At 41.9% G+C, this 26,568-nt stretch overlaps 2 long non-coding RNA genes across 2 annotated transcripts; one reads left to right on the top strand and one right to left on the bottom strand.

Annotated features, from left to right (window-relative positions):
- Positions 1 to 3,097: 3,097 nt before the first annotated feature.
- LOC145526589 (uncharacterized) lies at positions 3,098 to 5,911 on the bottom strand. The gene is made up of 2 exons (XR_014069006.1): positions 5,811 to 5,911; positions 3,098 to 4,027 (listed from the first exon to the last, which is right to left on the bottom strand). It is a non-coding gene; the product is annotated as an uncharacterized LOC145526589 (long non-coding RNA).
- Positions 5,912 to 13,409: 7,498 nt separating this feature from the next.
- Positions 13,410 to 20,981, top strand: LOC145522930 (uncharacterized). Its single transcript, XR_014066259.1, has 2 exons — positions 13,410 to 16,090; positions 20,716 to 20,981. It is a non-coding gene; the product is annotated as an uncharacterized LOC145522930 (long non-coding RNA).
- Positions 20,982 to 26,568: the final 5,587 nt, after the last annotated feature.

Raw genomic sequence — 26,568 nt, 5'->3', positions numbered from 1 at the left:
AAGGTCGATATATCGCAGGTCGATCAAGCAAGCCGGCAGAAAGCAAGGGTCAACTCTGTCTCCCCACGGCAAGGTGAGGTGGGTGTTTAACAGTTAGGGTTCTCCAGGTGAGAAAGAAAAATGGAGCTAGAGGTTGGTTACAAAGTTTACGGACTTGCTAAATTGTTATGCGCAGGTGCAAACAGGCTTCCTGTCTCTTTGTGGGTCCTGTGGGCAAGTTCTAGGTGGGCTGGCATGAAACAGGTGGGGCAAATTTGGGCTGTGATGTTAAAAGCTTACCCATTGGACAAACGAGTTTGTTCTGCACAGACTCTGATCGGCCACATCGGTTCCATCCAGTTTTAGGCAGTTTTGTTGCATTATTAGCTGAGAGGTCTTGAATGAGCTTATCTGCTGTTGTGTAAAAGGAGCTCAAGAAGTTCTGTTAGTCACCAGTTTCTGTTAGCTCTATGGGGCACCTTTCAAGGTAGGGGAACTTATTTCTTTCATTAACAATTACCAACTTTTTTCTTTTCCTCTGTTCTTCCTCTGTGTGTGTATGTGTGTGTGTGTGTGTGCACGCACACGTGTGCACTCAGTTGTGTCTCACTCTTCGTGACCCCATGGGCTGTAGCCTGCCAGGCTCCTTTGTTCATGGAATATTCCAAGCAAGAAGACTGGAATGGGTTGCCATTCCCTACTCCAGGGCATCTTCCGTACCCACAGATTGAACCCACATCTCCTACATTGGCAGGCGGATTCTTTACCACTGAGCCACCCTTACTAGAAAATCACTTTCAGCTTCAATTGGTTCATTCAACCCTGCAGATGAATGAACCTCTCAACCTCTCTCGTCTCACTCTGCCTCCCTCCACATCTCCCCCCATCTTCATTTTACAACCAGGTTATGTTTGTTTAAGGGCTTCCCAGGTGGTGCCAGTAGTAAGGAATCCTCCTGCCAATGCAGGAGACACAAGAGACTGGGGTTCAATCCCTGGATGAGGAAGATCCCCTAGAGAAGGAAATGGCAACCCACTCAGGAATCTTGCTTGGAGAATCCCATGGTCAGAGGAGACTGGCAGGGTCACGAAGAGTCTGACACAACTGAAGCAACTCAGCACAGAGCACATGCTTGTTTTATCATTATAAGGGTAAAGGGGCATTAAATGCCATTGTTTCTTTGATTTGTATCACTCACAGAAATTGCAAAGCTAAACAGAGATTTTTCTTGGCTGTTTTCTCTTTTCTTCTGCTAGAATATAAGTGCTCTGAAAGCATGTTTTTTTTAAAAATTGTATGTTCTATCATCTGGAACCTAGAACAGTGCCTTGCTACACAGTAGGCATTTAATAGACATATGTTAATGAGTGAATTTAGTTCTGAATCATTTCAATAAATTAGGAGCATGCAGTGCATTCTGGAAAAAAAGCTGAGAACAGATGTTTTATACAAGAATGATATTTAAATATTTTGAAAATAGAAACAATGTATGAATAGAAATAACTATAAAAATAAGCAACTAAATATATGAAATGAAATAACTCAGTTTAACAGAAAAGAATTCAGTATTTTATGGGATTGATCTTTGTCTTGTCCTGTAACACCTCTCAGGCTCTGGGTTTTGAGAGTACCAATTTCCTGAATTAACAGCTAGTTGATTTTTATCTTCAGTGATAGTATTTTACATGTATGTGGCACTTTAGAGATTACAAAGAGCGGTTTCTTATATTGTCACACTTGATTATTATTCAAATTAAATGAAGAATTTCCTATGCTTTAAGTCAGACCACATGTTGTTGGATATAAAAGAAATAGATACTGTGTCAGAATCGGCTAGTTAACTTTGAAGATCCGTTTCTCTTTCCTTAGAAACAAGAACACTAATTTTAAGCTGGGCACAGATCAGACACCTAAAAATCTATTTTCCTCAGCTCCCTTACAGCTTACTGTGAACATGGGGCTAAGTATTTGTTAATGAGATTTAAATGACACCATGAAAAATTCCTCCCTTAAATGGAAAAGACATTATCTTCTTTATCCCTTCCTACATCCAAATACCTGAAATGCATTTGTGATAGCTGGAGCTTTAGCAGTCATCTTAGACCCTGAGGGAAAAGACCACAACCATGTCCATCTTATCTCCCATTGTATTTTCAACACTGAGCACAAGACATACCATATAGTAGATAGAAAATTTAATATTTATTAAATAAATGAATAAGCATAATTTCCTTGATTATATTCTTTCCCACATTTTCTTCTCAGAGAAGGTTTGGCCAGGTTTATACTAAAGAAGTAGTTACAATAATACAAGTATCAAAGATCCACATTTGTACAATCCTATGCTATACCATAAATCATCCTTAGCCATTTACACCATTTACTAGTTTTTTAAAAGCTGTAGAAATATTTTGAAATCCTCATTGTAGTTATGGAAGAGTTGTTGCGTGTAAGGCTTCTCCATGAAATAAGAAGCTTGTGTTAAGAGAGTCTGTACTGGATAAGAGATCTATTAGATTAGGACTAGATTCTCACAAATCTCCAACGATTTAATAAGCTAAGTAGAGGAAAGGAAGCAGGTGCCCTAAGGAGACATTAAGTACGACTGGAGCCCGAGAGAACTGAGGTCTGCATTGGGGTGTGGTTTAGGGTGGGCTCTGTGTCCAGGACTGTTGCATATGAAGTAGATTTTACCGTTAGTGTTCTTATAGATATCATTCTATCACTGGTAATTCCTGCGATTTTATGACTAACTTTATTTAAAAACTTCATTTTGGTAATAGGTGTCTCTGGTTGTCATTACATTATTGTTTTCAGTTATAAACTATATGAGAGTTTTTGAGAGCAGATATCAATATATCATATGGTTATTATATTTCCAAATGATCATTTAGAATATTCTAAATTCACACACTTCCAAAATTCTTTAATAGATTGCTCAGTTAGTGTCAGAAAGATTGCAGGGCAACATTTACCCAAATTAACAGGATATTGTTCCTACTTTTCTGTTTGAAAGATGGAGTTCAGCAGTGTTCAATAAAATATCTTAAAACATTGTGCATACTGAGTCTTACTGTATCCCAGGTAGATTCACTGCCTAATCTTTATAAAAGATGGATTTTTTTTTTGGTATGTGTTTAATGGTGGTATTTTTTGCAGTAGCTAACACTTGAGATTTCAGGAGAAAAATTTGGTGCTGGAAATATTTACTGTAATACTGGCACATAAAGCAAAAGCTATTAGACTTTAATGCTTTTTCTCCCTAAACTTTTTATAGCCTTTCATTTTTAATCGCTGCCAATCTGCTGATTTTATTTTAAGTAGATACTTCAAGACTGTGCTTTGTCAAAACAGACAGATGTATCATTAAATTCCCTCCCAAATTACACATTAGGCAATGTCTTTGTGCCTTTGTTTCATGCGCTACTGAGGTATTTGAGTTTGTTATAATCTGGAGTAAAAAGAAGGCCAGAGAGCTGATTTGCAGAGCAAAAAGCTCTATTATTTAAAGTGATTGTTCTGATTGCAGATGACTTTGTGAAATGCATATTAGCCACAACGAGGGTGGCCATGCTTTTGTGTGCTCATGTTTGTAGGTCACCATGGCACAGTTTTGCTGAGACAGGCTGGTGGAAGAATCTGCACTGGAAGTCTCTGGAGTTGTTTTCCTGTCTATTAATCATCTCTTTCTAGAAAGGGGTGAGGGATAATTTGGGTAATTCTCAAATATACCTTTTCACTTGGGTTATGTAGTAGCTTCCTACCAAACACATTACCACAAACCAACTGGCTGAAAATAACACAGAATTTAGTATTTTATAATTTTGGAGGTCAGACTGTGAACTGGGTCTTACTGGGCTAAAATTAAGGTGTCAACAGAGCTGTATGCCCTCTGAGGGCTTTCAGGAAGCATTCATTTCCTTGCCTTCTCTGGTTTCGAAAGACTCTCTGCCTTCCTTGGCTTGTGGCCCTTCCTCCTCTTCAAAGCAGTGGAGCGTCTTCCAGCTTCCTTCTACTTTGACCTTTCTGCCTTGTGATCACATTGTACCTATGAGATAACAGAGTAATTTCCCCATCACAGGATCCTTAACTTAATCACACCTGCAAAGTCCTTTTTGCTATGTAAGGTGACATTTTTACAAGCCCCAGGGATTAGAACATAGGCATCTTTAAGGAGGTCATTATTCTGCCTTCCGCAGATTATTTATTAATAAATAAATGAATGCATATTAAGGAACTTCTGTATGGAAGGCTCTTTTCTAAAGCTGAGAGCCCGTGATAAATTTCCTTTCAGGCTGGACAACTCTTTCTGGAAAGCCATGTTTTTACCAGGTTACTCTAGTTGATAGTTAATGGTTTTAGTAAATGAAAAGAAGTGGCGATTATCTTCCAATAAAGGGAGCATCTGAGTAAGTTGAAGCTCCCTGAGAGCTGTCTTTGCCCATTGCCCCCACCTCACGATACACAGGACAGTAATGCCACATTCTTGTCTTCACTGACCTGTTGTTTTCTCCTCCCATCAAGACAGTTTGAATCCCTAATCTCAGAATTGGGTGAGAAAACATTCTAAGAAGGGATGCCTGGCATACCATGGTTATCATGTTTGCACTACAGTTCATGTGAGCCAAAAATTGAGGTTGAAAAGACAAGCTGGAGGACTTCTCTGGTGGCTCAATGGTAAATAATCTTCCTGCCAAAGCAAGAGACATGGGTTCAGTCCCTGGTCTGGAAGGATCCCGTATACCGTGGAGCAGCTAAGCGCATGTGCCACAACTGTTGAAGCCTATGCACTCTAGAGCTCATGCTCCACGAGAGAAGCCACTGCAATGAGAAGCCCGTGCACCGCAACTAGAGAGTAGCTCTTGCTCACTGCAACTAGAGAAAGCCTGCACAGCAACGAAGACCCCGCACTGACAAAAGTAAATAAATAAGTAAATTTTTTTTAAAAAGAGACAATTTGGAATCTTCACAGAAAGCATCTCTAGATAGGAAAATATGAAAATTAGCATTAGGAACCCTCAAAATGGAGATGACAGAGAAATTTCCATCAACTCTGGCAGCTGCCATTCTGAGAGTGGTGTGGTTTACCAAGTCATATAAAATGACTCTGCCTCTCAGAGTAAGCCAAGCTACTGAGGAGAATCTAGTTGGTTCAAATGACAGGAGAATGACAGAAGAAAAGCAAGCCCTGCATTTTATGTGCAGCCTGTCATTGGAGAAGCCTGTGCATCGTTACTGGTAAGCCGTACTAAATCCTGAAAATGTTCTCTTCGCTTCTAAAACTGTCCCTACTCTGGGAACTAAATGTTCCTTTTGTTCCTTTTGCTGCCTCCAGGGTGCATTTAAACCTCCGTTTAATACCTGAAGTTTGTCATGTGTGGGCCACATCCATTTTGCTGAGCTGAGTGATGTCCCGTTGGGTTTTGGAGGCTCCTCAATCAATCACTTACCAGAACTCCCTTGTGGCCACTGGGTGAGGCTTTCTCTTTCCCCATCAGGAAGAGGTAGACATTTTTATATTTTCTCCTGAGGTCTTGGGACCTCTTAAACCCAAAGACGGACCTGTGTAGGCCTCCCTGTGTGTTTCCATCTCCAGAGATGGAAACTTAACTTTCTCTCTAGGAAGAGATCCAGACCTGCTGCCACCATGGGTGCCCACAGGGTGGATATTCTACTTTTAAGGCAGTTTTGTCTCTGCTTTTTCTTTTCTACTGTCAAGTTAAGAAAAGGAACTGATATTTGTTTTTAGAACCCTTTTTTTTTTTTCTCCAGGTTAAGCATTGATCATTAATGTTCCAGACTTTTAAGATTAATTTTTCTATTCTTCCAACCTTCATTTGTTGGGGTCTATGCAAGGCACCAGGGTGAGAATTCACAAGGATCCTATATCTGAGTCCAGGGAATAAGCAGAGAGCGGAGAGAACCCAGGTTCTCACTGAGTTCCAGACCTGGGTTTATTATGATGTCGCCAACATATTGTGATCTTGAGTAAACCCTTTCCTCTTTCGGGAACTCTTGTTTCCTCCTCTGTGAAAGAGGGTGGTGCTTGGTGATCTCCAAGGCCACTCGGCTCTGCATTCAAATGAATGTAAGGCCAGGAGCTCAGCTCCCCTTAGTTCCCCTGCTTCCATTACAAAGGGGAAATCTTAGGGAAAGGCAAGAGGCCAAGATTCCTTCTAAGAGGTGACACCTTACAGAAAACACTCTCTTTACCTCTCCAAGACAAAACCTTTCTGCTTCTTAGTATATATTATGCCAGGAATCTGAGATGGAATCTGTTTAAGATGAACCCAAGGCAAACGAGGTTTCCCTAGTAGCTCAGTTGATAAAGAATCTACCTGCAATGCAGGAGACCTCAGTTCAATCCCTGGGTTGGGAAGATCCCCTGGAGAAGGAAATGGCAACCCACTCCAGTAGTCTTGCCTGGAGCATTCCATGGACAGAGGAGCCTGGTGGGCTACAGTCCATGGGATCGCAAAGAGTCAGACACAGCTGTGCGACTAACTTTCACTTTCCAAGGCAAACAAATAAATGCTTAGTTATTACAGAAATAGGACGGTAGTAATTTTAAGAAAATTAACCCACTTGCTTTTAAATTAGAAAGGTAGCTGATGCTCACTGTCAAAACTTAAGAAAATAATAAAAAGGAGAGGAGGCAGGAATAAGATTTAACACTAATCTCACTGTTTAGAGGTTATCTACTGTTAACATTTCAGTATGCATCCTTGGAGGGACTTCCCAGGTGGCTGGTGGTAAAAACCTGCCTGATGATGCCAGGGACCTCAGAGCCACAGGTTTGATCCCTGGGTCAGGAAGATCCCCTGCAGAAGGGCATGGCAACCCACTTCAGTATTCTTGCCTGGAGAATCCCTTGGACAGAGAATCCAGGAGGGCTTCAGTCCATAGGGTTGCAGAGAGTTGCACAAGAATGAGCATAGTACGGGCATCATTGGAACCTTCCAATTCTCTGTAGTCCTGCCCCAGACTGGATATCTGTGTCCCTATAACATTTATATGTTGAAGTCTACCCCCAATGTGATGGATTTTAGGAGGTAAGACCTTTGGGGGTGATTGAGTCAAGAGGGTAGAATCCTCATGAATGGGGTTAGTGTCCTTATAATAGAAAACCCACAGAATTCCTCTGCCCCATTGTGTGAGTACCCAGTGAGAGCACAGCCAGTTTTGAACTGGGAAACTGATCCTCACAAAGTCCAATTCTCCTAGTGCCTTCGTCTTGAACTTCTTAGCCTTCAGAATTGTGAGAAACAAATTCCTATTTCTTCTAAGCCACCCAGTCTATGATTATCTGTTATAGTGGCCCAAATAGACTAAGACAAGTCCCGATTAAAATTGGGAGTACTTTCCATATAATACACTTTTTACATAACACTATATTGTCAGTAGTTATAAAATAATATACATCATTCTATTTTCAGAAGTTAATGATATAAGGGAGAAAAAAATAAACACTTTAATATTCATCTTAATTCTTAGACAGTGGTGAGTCTTGTCTCTTTCCAACTTTGTGCTTCGTGCTTTCTTTTTCTCTAAGGTCTCATTTGAGACTCAGTACTATTTTCAGACAGCATTGTTTCTTCAGAGAGGCGTGACATTTTTTAAGCACAGGTAGAACAGCATGTGTTTCCTGCCCTGTGGACCCTTCCCTTGGCAGGCACAGTGATTAACCTGGCATCAGTTACGCTAAGTGCAATTTAAGGAGTGAAGATGTGCAACCTGGAAATTAAGCCATTAGCACTAAATTAAGGCCATTGTGAAACAGTCAAGACACCTTTTAGGCACAATATGCCTTCTTCTCTGTCTTTCTGCTTGACGACAGAGATTTGGTCAGTTCATCAAGTTACGCTGAGTTGGTCAGGTCGATATTTGAAGAAACGTGCTTACTAGGACCACTGTCCTTGCAGAAAAACAGCCTTGTACTTTGTGCTCAAGCAGTCAGTTCAGTTCAGTTCAGTCGCTCAGTCGTGTCTGACTCTTTGTGACCTCATGAATTGCAGCACGCCAGGCCTCTCTGTCCATAACCAACTCCCGGAGTCTACCCAAACCCATGTGCGTCGAGTCGGTGATGCCATCCAACCATCTCATCTTCTGTTGTCCCCTTTTCCTCCTGCCCCCAATCCTACCCAGCATTAGGGTCTTTTCCAATGAGTCAACTCTGGTGCCATGCTATTCAGGGTTCACAGGGAATTAATTCCCTTCCCCCAAAACACATTTATGGTGCACACTATTTGTACCCCTTATTAAGCTTTGTGTGTGTGCATATTTGTATGTGTCTGTGTATGAATGTGTGCCCACAAACACATGTGACAGTTCATAGACACCTAGGCATTTTTAGATACAGAAACTCAAAGTTATAAATATTATAGAAGGAATTTATAAAGGGATTTGAAGTCAAAATGCTTTATGCTTTGTAGTCTATTTGTGCATTTATCTGGCTAATTGTGGTTATTTTCTTATATATAAGGTTTTGCTATGTCACAACTTACAATAGCCACTTATTTATTAGTATTTCTTGATGCCTACTACATGTCAGCTATCTGCTTGGCACTGGAACTGTAGGAATGAACAAATAGGCAAATTCTCTGCTTTCCCAGAATTTATGGTCCAGTGAAGGGATGCAAGATATAAAGAAATAAATTAAATAGATGTTAAGAGCTGCTTGGAAGAGACAAAAAAGCAGGGAGAAATGATAAAACAGGGGTGTAGGGATAGGGAGTGTGTGTGAATGTTGGTGGGTATTGATGAGGAAAGGTGGTGGTCATTGTTGTTTAGTTGCTAAATTGTGTCCCCCTCTTTTGCGACCCCAGGGGATCTTCGCAGCCCAGGAATTGAACCTGCATCTCCTCTATCTCCTGCATTGGCAGCAAGTTCTTTACCACTGAGCCATGGGGAAGCCCTGTGGCTATTTTAAATAGTATTGGGGATGAATCACGCATGTGATAAACATGAGTGATAAGGAGGCATGTGAGTGGAGACTACAGCATGTGAGGGAAGGAGTCATGGAGCCACCTGGAGGAGAGTGATGTAGACAGAGGGATCTGCATGTGCAAAGGTCCTGAGGCAGATACACACTTGATGTATTTGAGGAAAAGCAAAGAGGCCAGTATGGCTAGAATAGGGGAAATGAGGAAAATAATGCTGAGGGGTAAAATCAGAGAGAAATCGTGGTTCTCAACTTTCGTAAGCATTTCGTGTAGATACTGTGTGCGTATCACGTCACTTATACTTTGTCCCAGTGTGTTCTGATTCCTGGGGGAAATCATACAAGAGAAAGTTCAGCCAAATGGACTGGTGGTCATTTGTTCTTCTGCTTTGGTAATGTGAGAGGGTATATTAGGGTATTCATTTTCTATTGTCACAAAACAAATTGCCACAAATTTGGTGTCTTAAAACAATGCTATTTATTACCTGTAATTTCTGTGAGTCACAAGTCCAGGCATAGATTAACTGGCTCCTCTGCACAATGGTTTCACAAGCTAAATCAAGGTGTTGAATGGTGTAGGTTCTTACTTGGAGGCTTTGGGGTAGAATCTGATGATAAGGGCATTCAGGTGGTTGGCCACATTTTATTCCTTGCCATTGAAGAAATGAGATCTTTATTCCCTTGCTGACTGTCACCCACTCTCAGCTTCTAGAGTCCGCTGTAGTCAGCCTCCTGTCATATGGCACCCTCTATCCAACAATGGAGAATCTTTCCCCATATCGGATCACTCTCACCAAGGAGGGTCCAGTCTTTGAAGAGTTCATCTAATTAGGTCTGGCCTGCCAAGAATCATCTTCCTATCTTAAAAGTCAACAGGTTAGGGAAATTAATTTGTTGTTTGTGGCTCATTCAGTCATGTCCAACTCTTTGTGACCCCATGGACTGCAGCATGCCAGGCTTCCCTGTCCTTCACCATTTCCCAGAGTTTGCTCAAACTCATGTCCATTGAGTCATACATCTGCAAAAGCCATTCATAGCAGCACCTAGATTAGCATTTGTTTGAATTACTGGGAGATGGTATACTGATATACATATACCAAGGGACAGGAATCCTTTCTACCATCTTAGATTTCTGCCTACCATAGTTGGGAAGTCTGCAGCTAGAAGGGGAACGTTTGTGACTAAATGTCCTTAGGCACACCCAGGCCCAAATCATCCACATTTACATTGGAATGGGTGAAGTGGATGAAATAGATAAGGTAGAGGAGGAGAGGGGTTTTAATGCTGCTGACTTAGAATCAGCACTGATGAAGGTTTGAGTAGTGGGGAGAGGAAACTGACATCAGTTGAGTATGACTGTGTGCCCCCTGCTGGAGGCTGTGAGCACTGGCATAAATAGGGAAAGAGGAGTTGGTAAGCAGGAGGGGCTGCATAGGGAGATTGAAGATCAGGGATTAGGAACACAGAATTATGAGTAACCTGGGCAGTGAGTTTTATCTGCAGCGGGATAGGGTTCGAGCATACAAGGAAAGTGAAGTTCAAAGAATAATGTTTGAGAAGAGATGTGTCCAGGTGGCCAAGCCAAGCCTTTCCCAAGCCTCCTATAGGTCCACTAAGGAGTGGTCCAAGAATTGACAGCATCACCATCACCCAGGAGCTTCTTAGACATGAAGACTGTTAGGTCCCACCTCAGACCTGCTGAGTCAGAACCTGCATTTTATCAAGATCCCCAGCCTACTCCATGTGCATTAAATTTTGAGAAGCACTACTCTACCTTATTGGTCCAAGAATGAGATCTATTGTCTAGACTTCTCAAGAATCTAATAGTTATCCTGGTGTTTCAGGTTTTCCTGAAACCCATTTTCAGGAAAACTTCAGGTTTTCCTGAAAATGAATTTACCTGATGGCTCAGATGGTAAAGAATCTGCCCGCAATGCAGGAGACCCAGGTTTGATCCCTGGGTTGGAAAGATCCCCTGGAGAAGGAAATAGCAACCCACTCCAGTATTCTTGCCTGGAGAATCCCATGGACAGAGGGTCGCAAAGAGTCGGACACGACTAACTGACTGACACTTTCCCTTTCTCAATAATCTGGCTAAAGTTCTGCATCCAAGACTACCCCATAGTCTCCGATAAACCCAGACAGTTAGTCCTCCGGCCTCTGCCATCCAAGGCACAGTTGGTTACAGCCATAAACACCTGCTCGCTGTCACTGCTCTGGCCCTGTGCCATCCCCTCCAGTGTCCCCACTGTTACCCAGGGATTACATCATTCCAAGAAAAGGCTTCTCAGAAGAGGAGAAGCTATAGAAAGTAATTTGAGATCTGCTGGGCTGATAGGGTTTCTTATGAATACCCAGCCGGAATAATGATACTGGCTATCATAAACTCATAGAGTGCCCGTCAGAAATGGGAACTCATGAGGCAGGACTCAATCTGCCCAAGTCGATGAAGCAGAAAGGTTCTCCCTGGGAGGCCAGACGCTGAGAGGGGAGCCCCACGGGAGCTGCCCGTACTGGAAAGAGCCATCAATCTTGTGAGCTGCTTCTCTTGCTCTTCAGCAATAATGAGTCTGTCCAGCAGAATGTGACTAAATGGCTTGAAGTTATCAAACGGAGTGCCAGCCGAGGGCCTGTCCCTGCTAAACAAACCTGCCAACAGCCTCCACAAAGACCCCCCCAAACAAGATGAATGGCCAGGTCGCTTTGAAACTTCTCTAAAGCTCCTCCCTCTCCCAGGATGATGAGGCAAGCTTCTGCTGAGCTGAGATAATGATGGAAATGGTTACAGATTAATGAGGGTAGACTGTGGATCAACTATAGTGCTAACCGTGTGATTGCATCTTCTCTTGGAAGCCTCACAACAGTTCTAGGCAGTAGTTTATTTCACAGATGGGAAAACTGGGGTTTAAGAAGGAAAATAGAGTGAGTAGCAGGCCAAATAATCTCAGGTGGACTTCTGTCCCCAAAGTCATGTTCTTGATTTTGCTCTAATCTGTATTTGCCTTCACCAGCCTTTTCCCGCTGCATAAACAGTCCACACAGGGGCACATTCTCCAGCAGAGGGGCGTTTATATACGTTACACTTGATACCTGACAGTACAGCCCCACTCACCAAACCTGAAAAATTGTTCTGCCTTAGAGGAGGCAATGAATAGGGAATTTATTTCAAAAATGAAAGCTCTATAATTATCTATGTTCCTAGTACCCAATCAACAACTATGTGAGGGAATACTATGTTTAGTAGATACAAGAATGACAACATCCAGCATTTATAATATGTAATAGTTTACACCTACACCTTATATTCATTTATCCTCACATATATATCCTATGTATATGTAGTATACATGGAAGAGCTACTATTTTTATAAGAAAGGAAACTGAGGCTGAAAAGTGAAACTGGACTTAGTCATATGGCTAAGATATGGGTTAAAACCTCAGCCCTATGTATCCTGACTCCACATTCTGTGCTTGTTCCATGTGACCACAACTGTGGCAGCAAATACAACTGCATGTTGCAGTGTATCCTGTCCATATCACTGTCATAGAGGAAAGTACTACAGAGAAATAGAACCCATGATTGTTGACATAATACGTGACAGACTCAGGTGATCTTCAAACTTACGAGTTCCATCTGAAAGTGAAATGAAAGTGAAAGTCACCCAGTCTTGTCTGACTCTTTACAACCCCGGAGACTACACAGTCCATGGAATTCTCCAGGCCAGAGTACTAGAGTGGGTAGCCGTACCCTTCTCCAGGGGATCTTCCCAACCCAGGGATTGAACCCAGGTCTCTCACATTGCAGGCAGATTCTTTACCAGCTGAGCCACAAGGGAAGCCCAAGAATACTGGATAGGGCAGCCTATCCCTTCTCCAGAGGATCTTCCCAACCCAGGAATCGAACCGGGGTCTCCTGCATTGCAGGCAGGTTCCTGTTCCATCTAAATGACTGCATTTAGAGTGTATAAGGTGTGTTCACAGGGGCTTCCCTGCTGGCTCAGATGGTAAAGAATCTGCCTGCAAAACAGGAGACTCACGTTTGATCCCTGGCTTGGGAAGAACCCCAGGAAAAGGGAATGGCAACCCACTCCAGTATTCTTGCCCGGGAAATCCCATGGACAGAGGAGCCTGGTGCACTACAGTCCATGGGGTTACAAAAGAGTCTGATTCGAGTTAGTGACTAGACAAAAACAGGTGATGCTGAGGCTATAGTCCACGCTCCTACCTGAAAAGCAAGAATCTTAGAAGATGAGCAGACCACACTTCTCCACAGGGGGCTTTCAGTGCTTCTCAAATCAGGCCATGAACACAATAGCTGAGGCCAAGATTGCCCCCATAACTGAACAACCCATTCGATGTGTGTCAACCGTTGAAGTAGCTGAGGATAAGAAGCTTGTGTGTGGGTGTTTAAATATGTGATGCCTAGAGCCATGGGAAGAGTGAAAGGGGTGTGGTGTGCCTTGTGTGTACATTGTGTGTATATAGCAGGGGGTTGGCTTGGGGGTGGAGAGGAGGGGCTTGACAAAGTGAGCTGTTAGAGCTAGGAGAGTCTTTTCAAAATTTAGGGTGTTTGTGTGTTAACAGCCCTGTGAATTCTGCTGTACATTTTTCATATCTACATAGAGCTAGCAGATTTTTTTGTTTAATGACAATGTGATATTTTCCTAAATGAGGCTTTTTGGTGAGAAGCTTATCAAGGAAAAAATTTTGTGGAACCAAACAGCAAGTAAAATCTGTAATAACCACTCTCATCCTTTCAGTTAAAAGTGTTTCTGAAGTCAGGTTGGAATTCCTCTTTGTGGTAGTCCTGGCTAAGTTCAGTTGATGAAATTCAGATATTTTCTCTCTTTTGTTTCCCAGTGTTTTGTTGGGGATTTTTCTTCCTCACAGCCCCTGAGTATTACCTGAGATAGCTAGCCCACTCCTCCTTTCCCTTTCCCTTTTCCCCCCTTCCCTCTCCCCTCCTCTCTATCCCCTCCTCATCTTTCCCTTCCCATCTCCTTCGGCTTTCAGTCATTTGTTTTGTGCTGGCGGCCGGCTTGAACGAAGCTGTCTCAGCTCAGTGTTTATATGCAGCTCTGCAGACCTGAAGAGTGCCTCTGGGAGCAGAGAGCCTCTGACTTGACGTCCTCTTCAGCTCGGTGGGTCTGGAGCACAGCCCCGGGAACTCTCATGGTCTCCTTGTGCTGGAGCCCCCTCCATGAGACATTCTCCAGTATCTAGGGACCGTTCTTCCCAGGAAAACCATCTCAGCCAAATTACATGCACTTTCTTGCTTAGCATTCAGCTATTATTATTTTTTAGCCTCTTCCCTCTCGTTCAATCCAACATCATCTTGTCGTCACCTGGGGAACTAAGCCCTTATTTTGCAGTTTGCAGAAAATTCCAATAAGAGCTTGGTGTAGAACTCATAATCACTTTATAAGCCAGGTTGCAAATGGTGTTTACAAACCAAAGGCAAGAAGTCAATAGGTTATATTTGAGGAGTAGTTGGCCAGTGGGAAACAGTGCACTGTGGCTTTCAGGGAGAGAATGCTGTGTCTGTGTTTTCTCATGCTCTATATTTTAATATTCTTTATTTTTAAGAGCAGTTCTAGGTTCACAGCAGTATTGAATTGAAGGTTCTGAAGTTTCCATTTACACCTTGACCCCACTCATACATAGCTCCCCCCTCCATCATCAGCATGCCCCACCAAAGTGGTATATTTTTACAATCAATGAACCTATATTGATGCATCATTATTATCCAAAGTCTATAGTTTATATTAAGTTTCATTCTTGGTCGTGTACATTCTATGGGTTTCAAAAAATTGTATACAAAGACATATATTCACCATTATAGTATCATACAGAGTATTTTCACTGCCCTAAAAGTCTTTTCTGCTTTGCTCATTCATTCTTCCCTCCCCACAACCCCCTGGCAACCCATTGATCTTTTTACTCTCTCGATAGTCTTGCTTTTTCCAGAATGTCATATAGTTGAAATCATATAGATTATTATTTTCCAGACTAGCTTCTTTCACTTAGTTATATGCCTTTAAGCCTCCTCCATGACATTCTATGCCTTTGTAGCTCATTTCTTTTTAATAGCAAATAACATTTCATTGTCTGGATATCTCATAGTTCATCATTTCACCTAGTGGACAACATCTTGGTTGCTTCCAAGTTTTGGCAACTTTGAATAAAGCTGCTCTAAACATCTGTATGTGTATTTTAATGTGGATATGAGTTTTCAACTCCTTCTAGTAAATACTAAAGAATATGAATGCTGGAGTTCGGTTTTGTAAGAAATGACCACTGTCTTCTGAAGTGGGTGTATCATTTTACATTTCCGTCTGCAGTGAATGAGAGTTCCTGTTGCTTTGCATCCTTGCCAACATTTGGTGTTGCCATGATTCTGAATTTTGTCCATTCTAATATGTGGGATGGTATCTTGTTTTAATTAGGGTTTCCCTGATGGCATGTGATGTGGGGCATCTTTTCATAGGCTTATCTGCCATTTGTATATCTTCTTTGGTGGAGTACCTATTAAAGTTCAATTGTTTTAAAAACAAGTTTTCTTTTCTCCTTAGCATGAAAGCCACACATGCTCGAAACTAGCTAGCAGTTTCCCATCTCATTCTGTGTTTTACAACTCAGATGAGGATGTGGTTTGCTGGGGCTTAGTTTGGGTCAAAAAAAAAAAAAGCCAGAGATGTCAATATGTATAAGCCTTCTTTAATCAGAAGCATGCAGATTGTGTATGAGTCAGAGTTTGTTGGTAAAACAGAAGACACCCCAGGTATCTGAAGAGGTTGAATAAGAAGAATTGGAGTTGGCATAACTGGAGCCTTCAGTTGGGAGGCTGGGGGAGTAAAGGCAAGCAAGATTTCAACACAGGAACCAGGAAGAACAGGCTCACAAGAAGCCATCACCATGGCCTCACATGGAGAAGTGGATGGCTCCCAGGAGGATGTGTGGAAGTCTAGGGTAAAATCCTTGCCGTGTCTGTCATCTGCTGATACCCACATCCTGATCTGCAGCTGCTGCTTGGGGAATAACTGGCTCTTCTCTTCTGTCCTCAAAATCTCAAAATGCTGGCCAAACCTAACTGAGTCTCCTGGCCAGGGAGCTTGGGAACTGTGGGATTTGAGCCTCTCATCCCTGCAGTACAGAGGAGATCTTAGACAGGTAGGAAGGGCGTGATTTTCAAACAACAATATCTAGCACAGTTTGTTCGTTCACTGACTGGGGAGTTTATGGTGGGTAGAGTCTATCACACTGATCATAAGTCTCCTGACATACTGTAACAGCCAACTTTAAAATCTGAACCTAGGGGAGTAGGGAGAGTCCTGACTAATGTCCCTAGATCCACCCTGCCTGCTTCTTCCCTGCTTCACGTAACATTTCCAGATGTGCCTCCAGACTGAGTGTCTGGGAGCAGGCCAGATGCTGGATTCCCTTGTCCTCAGAGTGCAGTGCCACTTGTTTTTGCTTCACTGAAAGACCCAGAAGATGCTTCCCTCCACCCTCTTGTACTAATCCTTTCCCTCCGGTGCTCCTCCCCACTGACAGGTGCCCTGGAATAACCTTGGTTTTGGTTGCTTTCCGTTGCGCCTGCAGCCAGTAGGCCAGTGGCTCCAAGCATGTAGGCCTCAGAGTTTCTCTGACAGTCCAGACATAGCCTGAGATGGAGGGCAGCCTTGATGATACTCCACTGGGGTCAGAGCAGGCAGAGTAAATGTCATCCTGACTCACCATTAGAGCAGAAATGAGGCAGGACAGCGTGTGGTGATGGCACAGTTGCTGGGGTGCTTGCTACCTCTCCTGGCGAGTCTGCAGCCACCTTGCCAGCAATAGATCTCTGGGCGATGGCTCCTATTCCATTTTGCTCAGGTGGCTCTGACACATCAGTCTCAGCTAGTTTGGGGTGCACTGCTGCAAACCAGTGTTCAAAAATAGAACCAGCCTCATCCGTGAATTGCTCTCAGGCCTTTTATGTAGCCCTATTATGTCATTTTGAAAGGCCTTCAGACAGATACATTCATTAATTTGGCTGGAGATTGGAAAGTCAGGCCAGTGAAAGGAAATCTCATGACCTCCTGGGTCATAGGAACATGAAGGTAGCAGCACTCTCGTTAGCCTAGAGTGGTCCAGTGACATCTTGGAGCATCAGTGCATCATATTTCTCTCCAAGACAACATGCTTCCCTCTTCACACAGTGATCCCATGAACTTCCACTTCCCCATTTGACATCGTGATTGGTCACTTAGAAGTACCTAAAGACACTTAAAGCCATGGACTTGAATTTTATGTAGTGTCAAATTCTTTCTCTTCAGAAACTGAAGAACTCTTTGGATATATCTCTTGGTTAGATATTTGACTCTACAGAACCCTATTCAATGTAAAGAAAACAAATTTCACAAGCAAATGTGCAACACTTTTTCATACCCTCATCATTGCTACAAGTTACAACCTAAGAATTTCACTGAAAAAATACTCCTCCCATCTGTGGTCTATTGATTCAAGGTTCCTTCATCATGTCACCTTGGAGATTGCAGAATCATTTTATACTCTGTGCTGTACACCATTCCCTCTGATTTCTGGGGACCCTTCCTTCCACAATGAGGCTCTCATCCTCCACAATCATTAGCCTCCTTATCCCTCCAGCCCCCACCTCCACGAATTCCTTCCCTGTGCTTCCAGATATGCACAAGTCACTTTGGGATATGATATTTGAGTATCTTGCTAATAGTTATCCTTTTTATTTTAACCTTAAAACTTCTCAGCTAAGTGATCTCTACTTATGAATGCATTTACTGATCCTTCCCACTGTTATTTATTCCTTGAAATCTAGTTTTGGCACTTGCAGTTTTCCTGAAACATCATCATTTTTTTTTTTTTTTGAGAGTCACACATGTTTTCATTGCCCATCACAGGATATTCCTTTAGAGTCATTTCAGACCATATGCTCTTAAATGATAACATTTCTGCGTGTCTAAACAATTCTGTACCTACAGCACTGATTCAGGAGAACATACACTTTTTATTCAAGAGAGCTAATTAAGAAAGCTCTGTCATCAGGTAATCCAGCCTGCAACAACACTTTGTATTCAGCTGGCAATATGTTCGGAATCTGATGGTATGTTCAGATTCAGCTCCCTGCCCTTCTCAAAAGCTAGTCTTCACACACTGACAGCATACTGCAATAGTGTTTCATGTTCAAAGAAATACTACAAACTACATCATCATTTATTCTTAACAATCTCTATGGGCTTCCCTGTTTTCAAGCTCAGTAGTCCTTTTCTCTTTATCATCTCTGACATATTTGCTCAGGTCAGCAATCCTGATGCTTAGCCATAGCTGCATAACAAATCAACCCCAAACTCATTGATCTAAAACAACCATCAGATGTTATTGCTCATACAGATTTGCAGGTTGTTAGGCGTTTGGCTGATAAAGGATGGCTTTGGCTAGCGTCTCTTGCTTCGGGCTGTGGCTGCTGGTGTAGCCCTGCTGTACACTTAGGTTCAGCCAGGAAGGCTCTTCCCCACATTTCTCCCATCCTCTTCCCATGATCAGTGAGCAAGCTGGGGCCTGTTCTTCTCATGGTAATGGTAGAGACACAAGAAGCTAAGTGGGAACATGGAAAGCTTCTTAGAGTCTTGGAGCTGGAACCGTGTCACTTTTTCCCACTGTTGCTCAGAACAAGTCATTTGGGTAACCCCAAAGTCATGGGCAGGAATGGTACATTTGCTTCTAATGAGGCCACGGCAGAGGCTGCATGCAGGGAACTGAAGCCAATCATTCAGGGTACCGTACCTGAGACTCTCTTCCACTCTGGCTTTTGTGACTCTACACTGTTCTGAACTCCAGTGACCTTTCACTGGATCCTCTATGTGTAACTATGGATTTTCAGCAATAGCCTTATTGCTTGTACTATGGTCTGGTGTTCATTAATAATATCTTTAAATGCAATTATCATCTCAATGGTAAAGTACCCCTCAAATACGTATTTCAAGCCAAATCTTCTCATTAGTTTTAGTCTGTTTCCTCTACTAAGATTTTAGTTTGTGTGCTTCACTGTCATCTTAGATTAAGCAATTCTGAAAACAATTTATCATCTTTCATCTAAAAGCATTTTTTCTCTTTACTTTCTTTTGACCCTTGTCAGTGGGGCCCCCATTATACTTTGCAGTTGTCATTTTTTCCTCTCTATCCTTCACACTCCATATCATGTACCACACTAGGTCCTAACATATTTTCTTAAGAAATGGCTCTCCTTATCTTCCTACGATGTCTTCTGTTGTCCTTACCCTCTCCCCACAACCACTCAAGTTCTATACTCACCCTTTAAGTGTCAACCTTTCTATGAAGCCACCTTCTCTGACATCTCTAGATTTCTTAGGTTTTCTTTGCTTTTGAACTTCAAAACAAGTTCTAATCTGTGCTATGAAAGTTATCAATATTGTCAATGATCAATTCAGTGATCACTGGCATAATTTGTTTTCTTCAATTTGTACATGTCTGCTTTTCCCAAACAGACTGAAACCCAAGGAGGCAATGTGTTGCACTGAGGGAGTTTAGAGTCTAGCAAATCTGGTTTGAGTCGCATTTGGCTTCTTACTATCTGTAAGGCTTGAGAAAATTACTTCTCTCATCTATAAAAAAGATGGATTATTTACACTAAAGAGTCTTGGGAAGGAATGAAGGAGATCATGTGTGGAAAGCACTTAGCATACAGTAGGCTGTCAATAATGTTTTGGTTTACTTCCCATTTTCCTTTTATTTTTCCGCATAGCTTCTTGTTGCTGTTTAATATTGCTATGTTCTCTTTACAGGTTTTCATTCACTCTCCTAATTCTAAAGCAAATTCCTCAGGTTAAGGAGTCTGTGTCCTTTGTATCTCTTCGTTATTTGTTGTTTGCATTTGTGAAAGGTGTAAATCACGTGATCTGAAAGTCTTTATTGAGATAAGAAAGACTTTTGCCTCAAAGTTTCTAAGAAAGAGAGTCTGCTTATATTGTGAACTAACTGAAGTTTCTATTGAATATTTCCTCTTTTTAAGTATTTATTTATTTGGCTGTGTGGGTCTTAGTTGCAGCATGGAGATCTTCGATCTTCATTGCAGCATACAAGATCTTCTTTTAATTGCAGCATGTAAACTCTTTGTTGTGGACGGTGGAATCTAGTTCCTGACCAGGGATGGAACCAGGGCCTCCTCCATTGGGAGGGCGGAATCTTAGCCACTGGACCACCAGGGAAGTCCCTGAATGTTTCCTCTTTTGAATAACTTATTTTCCTCCTCTGTTTAGAAATACAGTTACCTTTCTCAAAAAAAAAAAAAATTGTTTTTTTCTCCAGAGTATCTAATATTGGTCATTTATTGCTCAATGTGAATTTTAGTCTGGATTTTTCTTCTTCTGGACTTCTCCTTAATGATCTATTAATTGATTGAGTTTGCTGTGCTCAGTAGCTTTTGTCTCCTTGCAAAGCTTGCATCCCTCAAGGCCACACCATCCTTGGTCATGTGGGATCCTAAAGATGCCCATCACCTTACCCTGTTCCACACACTGAGACAGGGGAGTGTTCCTTACTTACTAGCAGCTGTATAAGAAAAATACCCTTTTCCACATGACTTGGATGAAGGCTTCTTGTTGGTTTGTAGCTAACACAAAAATGGGAAAAACAGAAAGAATTCAAAGTGCTGGTACTAGAATAGAATAACTAGAATAATGGAATCACATTAATAAGGTAAAATCCAGGAGATAAAGACCTATATTCAGTACTAAACAGGCTTGATTTTGGCTTCCCAGGTGGTGCTAGTGGTAAAGAATCTGCTTGCCAATGTAGGAGAGGCAAGAGACGCGAGTTCAATCCCTGGGTCAGGAAGATCCTCTGGAGAAGGAAATGACAACCCACTCCAGTATTCTTGCCTGAAGAATTCCATGGACAGAGGACCCTGGTGGGCTACAGTCCATGGGCCACAAAGAGCAGGACATGACTGAGCAACTGAGCACAGAGCACATAGCACAAGCTTTATCTTATAATACTACAACAAAAATAAACAGACAAAAACCCCTAGCATACTGTGATTCTGTCTTAGTAAAGGTACAGAGTAAGTCTTTGTTAATGGAAATCTTAGTCCCATTTTATTAATGCTAATCATATCTGTAGTACTGAGTTAATTCTACATGACACAGTCCAGAAATATCACTGATGAACTGGGAGCAGTTAGAGGAGGTCACCCAGGGACTGGACAGTCTGGAAACCATTTATGACTGGAGACACAGTTCAGATCATGGCTCTAGCTGCCCTTGAGTATCAGGAAGTTGGCCTGTCTGGATAGAGTAGCCTTGCTTTATTCTGTCCCAGAACATGGAACCAATGCTATCAAACAGTAGAAGGTCTGCCTTATCAGGGGCTAAGTTTCCTGAGTTTTCCTGAAGTTCAAGCTAGAGCCCAGTAGCTTCTTGAAAATGGCAGTGACCACTTATATTTAGTCATTACCAGGCATTAGTATAAATAGGCACTGTTGGTATGAAAGTGTTAGTCACTTAGTTGTGTCCAACTCTTTGCAACCCCATGGGACTACAGCCCACCAGGCTCCTTTGTCCATGGAATTCTTTAGGCAAGAATACTGGATTCGGTAGCCATTCCCTTTTTCCAGGGGATCTTCCCAACTCAGGGATCAAACTCGAGTCTCCTGTATTACAGGAAGACTCTTTACCATCTGATTGACCAGGGCAGCCCATTGTTGATATATGTATATATAATAGATAAAATTAATTCTCACAATAACCCTAAAAGTCAAGTATTACAGTTATTCCCATTTTAGAGATTAGGAGACTGAGGCTCAGAGAGTTTGTTTCCCATGGTCACACAGCTAATGAGTGGCAGAGGTGGGATTTGAATCCAGGTATTCCAGTACTGCTCTGTGTCTAACAGATGTTCTAGGTGGGACTTCCCTGTGAAGTGTGTACTTAGCCTGCATGTGCTCTAAGTCCCCTTTCATCTATGAAGAATATTTCAAGATATTTTTTTCAAGATAATTTGGTTAGTGGAATCAAGATAATATCTTGATTTCAAGATAAAACCTTGGTCTATCGATAACAGTTAAATATTCATATATGCTTCATCTGTGGTTTGAACAATTTTGTAAGCTTATTTGAATCATGTGCATTTTAAGTATTATCTGGATGTAGACCAAAAATAACACAAAAATTAGGGCATACAAATGATTTCCTCTTTCTTGAAAAGTGATTGCACATTCATAAGAGTTATAATACACCTCTCATTTTTCTTGACTCGTGCAATAGACCCCAGAGTTCTTTTTAAATTCCTGGGAGTTATTAGAGTTGCTCTGAACAGTTCAGATGAGAGACTGGAAAGAAGGGACATTAGTATTTGGTGAACATTCTCCAGATTCCTGGAACTGTGTTTGGAGACCTATGTGTATTATCTCACTTTAATAAGCTAATGAGCTAGACATCATTCCCATTCTATAGATGAGTAATCCAGGGCTCAGAGGAATCACCCACCTGACATCACTGGTAAGCTGCAGAGAATACATTAGAACCCAGAGGCATCTGGTGCCAAAACATGCTTTTTCAACTCTACCATATTGCTTCTCAGTCACAAACTGTGGAAGCTACCATGGCTTTGTCCAAGTTCAAGAGCACCATGGGGAGTAAATGTATTTGTTACCTGTGTTCCCCTTTCTACACTGACATACTCACACCCTCTCTTCTGTTTAGAGCTTCTGAGAAATTTGAGAAAGGAGTAATGTCTCAAAAGTCTGGACATTCAGAGGGAAGAATTCTTACATAAGGTTTGCGTGCCTGATAAGTACTTTTGATTTTACTGTTACTACTTATTCTCCTATTGCCACCATTCACAGCAAAATTTTATGGAACTCTACTAAATTTTAAGCATTCTATATTCATATACACTATATCATATCTCATTTTGACAAGTCTGTGAGTAAATATTAATAGTCTCATTTTACAGATGAGAAGCAAAGGAGGCAAAATAGCTTTTTCACAGTCAGAAACTATGGAGTACTGGGAAGAGAACTTAAACTCAGGTCTGCCTGACTCTAAAGTCCACCTTCTTTCTATCACACAATGCTTTATTTAAAACACCTGCACCTCTCCCCCCAAAATAAGACCTGCACCCAATACCAGTTATAAAATACCATAGGTGGGAGGCTGCCTTTCTTTATCTGAGGTTCAGTCCAGTGACATCTTCCACTAATCAAAGTAACCCACTGCCACTCACCTATCATGCTTGAAAATCATAGAAATGCAGCTGTTATGTTAATTTTGTATGTATGTTAATTTTGCAGGTATGTTAATTTTGCATCTTAAAATTCTACTGAATTCATTTATTCTAATACATTTGTGTGTGTGTGTGTGTGTGTGTGGAGTCTAAAGTTATCTATATACAGGATCATGTCATCTGTAAACAGAGATAACTTTACTTTTTTCTTTTCCATTTTGAACCCCTTTTATTTCTTTTTCTTGACTGATTGTTGTGGCTAGGACTTCCTGTACTGTGTTGAATAGAAGTAGTGACAGTACACATCCTTAGCTTGCTGCTGAACTTAGTGGAAACGCTTTCAGTTTTTACCATGATGTTAACTGTGGCCTTTATTGTTTTGAGATAAGTTCCTTCTGGGGCTTCCCAGATGGCGCTAGTAGTAAGGAACCTGTCTGCCAAAGCAGGAGACAAAAGAGATGTGGGTTTGATCCCTGGGTCAGGAAGATCCCCTGGAGTAGGAAATGCACTCCATTCTAGAGTTCTTGCCTGGAAAATTCCATGGAAAGAGGAGTCTGATGGGCTAGAGTCTGTGGGGTATGTCGCAGTTTCTGTGGGTTAGGAATCTGGGAGCAACTTAGCCGGGTGGCTCTAGACCAGTATCTCTCATGAAGTCACAGGCAAGCAGTCCATCAAGTCTGCAGGCTCTGAGGCTTCACTAGGGCTGAAGGAACCACTCCCAAGCTCACTCATGTGACTCTTCACTTCCTTGCTATGAAGGCCTCTCCACAAGACTCCTACTTTGTGGTTTCCCCCAAAGGAACTAATAAAAGAGAGAAAAAACCTAAGATGGAAGTTTTTCTTTTTTTTATAACCTACTTTTGGAAATGACATAGTATTACTATGGTTATATGTTACTGATCACCCAGACCAACCCTGGTAAAATGTGGGAGGGGATTACACATGGGTGTGCATACCAAGAGGCCGAGGTCTTTGGGGGTGTCTCTGAGGCTGGCCACCCCTTTCTACTGATGGTCTTTCAAGCCCTATGGGTCCTTCATTTAAGATGCATGTGTTTCCAGAGCAGATTAACATATTAACAGGCCATTAGTTAATTAACCAAGTAGCTGCCACTCTGAAGAGCAGAAAATAGATGGGGAAGTTGTGTGTAGAGGGGGGGAACAGAAGAGATGAGAAAAATTTCTCTGTGGGGCTTTAGAGGAGGGTCAATGGGGAAAGATTTGTGGGATGGAGTCTTAGCACAGTTTTGATAATAAAGTCAATGAAAAGCAGGATCTCTGTCTATAAGAGGAGGGGACAGAGTGGGAGTGGGGAATGGAGAGATGTCCTATTTGCTGTCTTTGCAAACATCACCTACTGAGACCTTGGCCCCTGCATCCACGGTGTCTGTGCAGAGATGGACGGTGCAGGCGCTTCGCCTCACTGCTATTTAATTAAATGTTGTTTCCAAAGCAGCTGGTAGAGTGTGTGCCTTTACAGCATCCTCAGTTTGGTTTTTCTCTTTTCCCCTAAATCACACATTTTAATTAACCTTCAAGCCCTTGCTGGGGCTTTGAAAGAACTTAATTGGCCAGCAGGGATTGGAACACACAACAGCCAGAAAAAGGCTACATTCTCAGTTGTTTTCACTCTGAGGATTTATGAAATTGAAATTATTGTTTTGTTTCATTCTTTGAAGCTCAGAGCTACATGTGGATTCCTATTTGGAACTGTCAGAAGCATCTTTGAATGCCTAAGTGAGAACTGAAGAAAGGTATTTAAGCCACAGTGACATGTGAGTATTTAATACTTAAATCTTTCATTCATCTTGTGTCTTTGGGTTTACAATAAGAGTTGAACTCCTACTGGCTTTTTTTGTCATCTTCATTTAGGATGGGAAATATTTTGACCCCAATATAATACAGCAGACTCTCACAGTCAGGTGGGAAACTGTCTCTTGAAATCAGAACCCTTTAAAAGTCTCAAAGGATCAGATCCAACTTAGTGACTGAAAACAACAAATAGATTTTCAGATGTTTTTGGTTTTGTCAAACTTAAGTCTGAGATTCACAGTCAGTGTGTGTATTTTTCTCCATATGAAACCATGTGAAAACAATATTGCAGGTACTTATTGAAAACCAATGGTATATAGAGATCAAAGCAATAGTTAAACACTTACATGTCATCAGAATAGAGGAGATAATTCTCAGGAGAAAGCTACATGAGTGAGTGGGAGAGAAGAGCAGAGAGTCAAGAATTGGGATGCTAAGAGTCTAGAGGAAAAGAAGCTGGGAAAGGTGATGGAGAGGGAGGAGATTGTGTAGCACCCAGGAAAACTGTGAAGGAAATTACGGAGACACCTCCAAAAAGGGTGATTAGACATCTTAAAAGCTGCAGAAGTACCAAGGAAAAAGAAAAGAATGAAAAGAAGACAACTGGATGTAACAAAAATGGGAGGTGGGGTGACTAGTTTTCTGAGCTTCATTTTTATTTTGTGTCAGGAGTTTGCCTCACCAGGTCCTTTTACCTTGTGTTTTGGTTATGTTACTGGATAAGAATCCAAGCCAGAAATTAGTAGCTTAAAACAAAGTTGTGTATTTGGTCACAATTCTGTGCATGAGCAGTCTGGGCTTATGATTCTATACCCATTTACAATGTGTGGGATTTTCCCCACACCACGACGAAGCAGTTGTCTAACATCAGCTGAATGTCCTACAGTCTGACTCAATTCTGACACTGTGTACCTAGAGATGGTGTCATGTTCTCAGTTCTGTAAAGCTGCAGTCCCCGCCCCTCCCCCCCACCAGATGCCGGTCATGTGTCCAGTTTATCACCTGTGCACTTGATGGGCCACTTATAGGTTGAAAGTTCCAACAGCCTCCTCCTTGGGTACGATCAATTTGTTGGAGTAGCTCACAGATCTCAGAGAAATACCAGTGTATTATAAAAGACTGTAGCTCAGCAACACTGTAAGAGATGCTTAGGGCAAGGTGTGGGGGAGAGGTATGGAGCTTCTGTGCCATCTCCAGCAGACCATTCTCTCCACACCTTCATGTGTTCATGGCCTGTAAGCTCTTTAAACCCTATCTTTTTGGATCTTTATGGAGGCTTCATTACACAAGCAAAATTGTCTAGATCACTGGCCATTGGTAACAGGCAACTGACTCAACCTCCAGCCCTTCTTCACTCCTAGGAAGCCAGGAGGGTGGAACTGAAAGTTTCCAATCCTCAAACCAACTTGTTTGGTTTTCCTGACAACCAGTTTCCACCTTTAGGTGCAGGTCCAGTGTGGCCTAATTAACATAACAAAAGACACCTGTATTACTCATCACTTAGGAAATTCCAAGGGCTTTAAGAGTTCTGTACCAGAAACATGATGACTCAGCAGACTAAACAACAACCAGAAACAT

This window comes from Giraffa tippelskirchi, chromosome 2, assembly GCF_054371585.1.
Source record: "Giraffa tippelskirchi isolate mGirTip1 chromosome 2, T2T-mGirTip1v1.2.pri, whole genome shotgun sequence".
NCBI lineage: Eukaryota > Metazoa > Chordata > Mammalia > Artiodactyla > Giraffidae > Giraffa > Giraffa tippelskirchi.
Note: the sequence above shows the minus strand (reverse complement) of the source record. Positions and strands in the feature narration are given on the sequence as shown.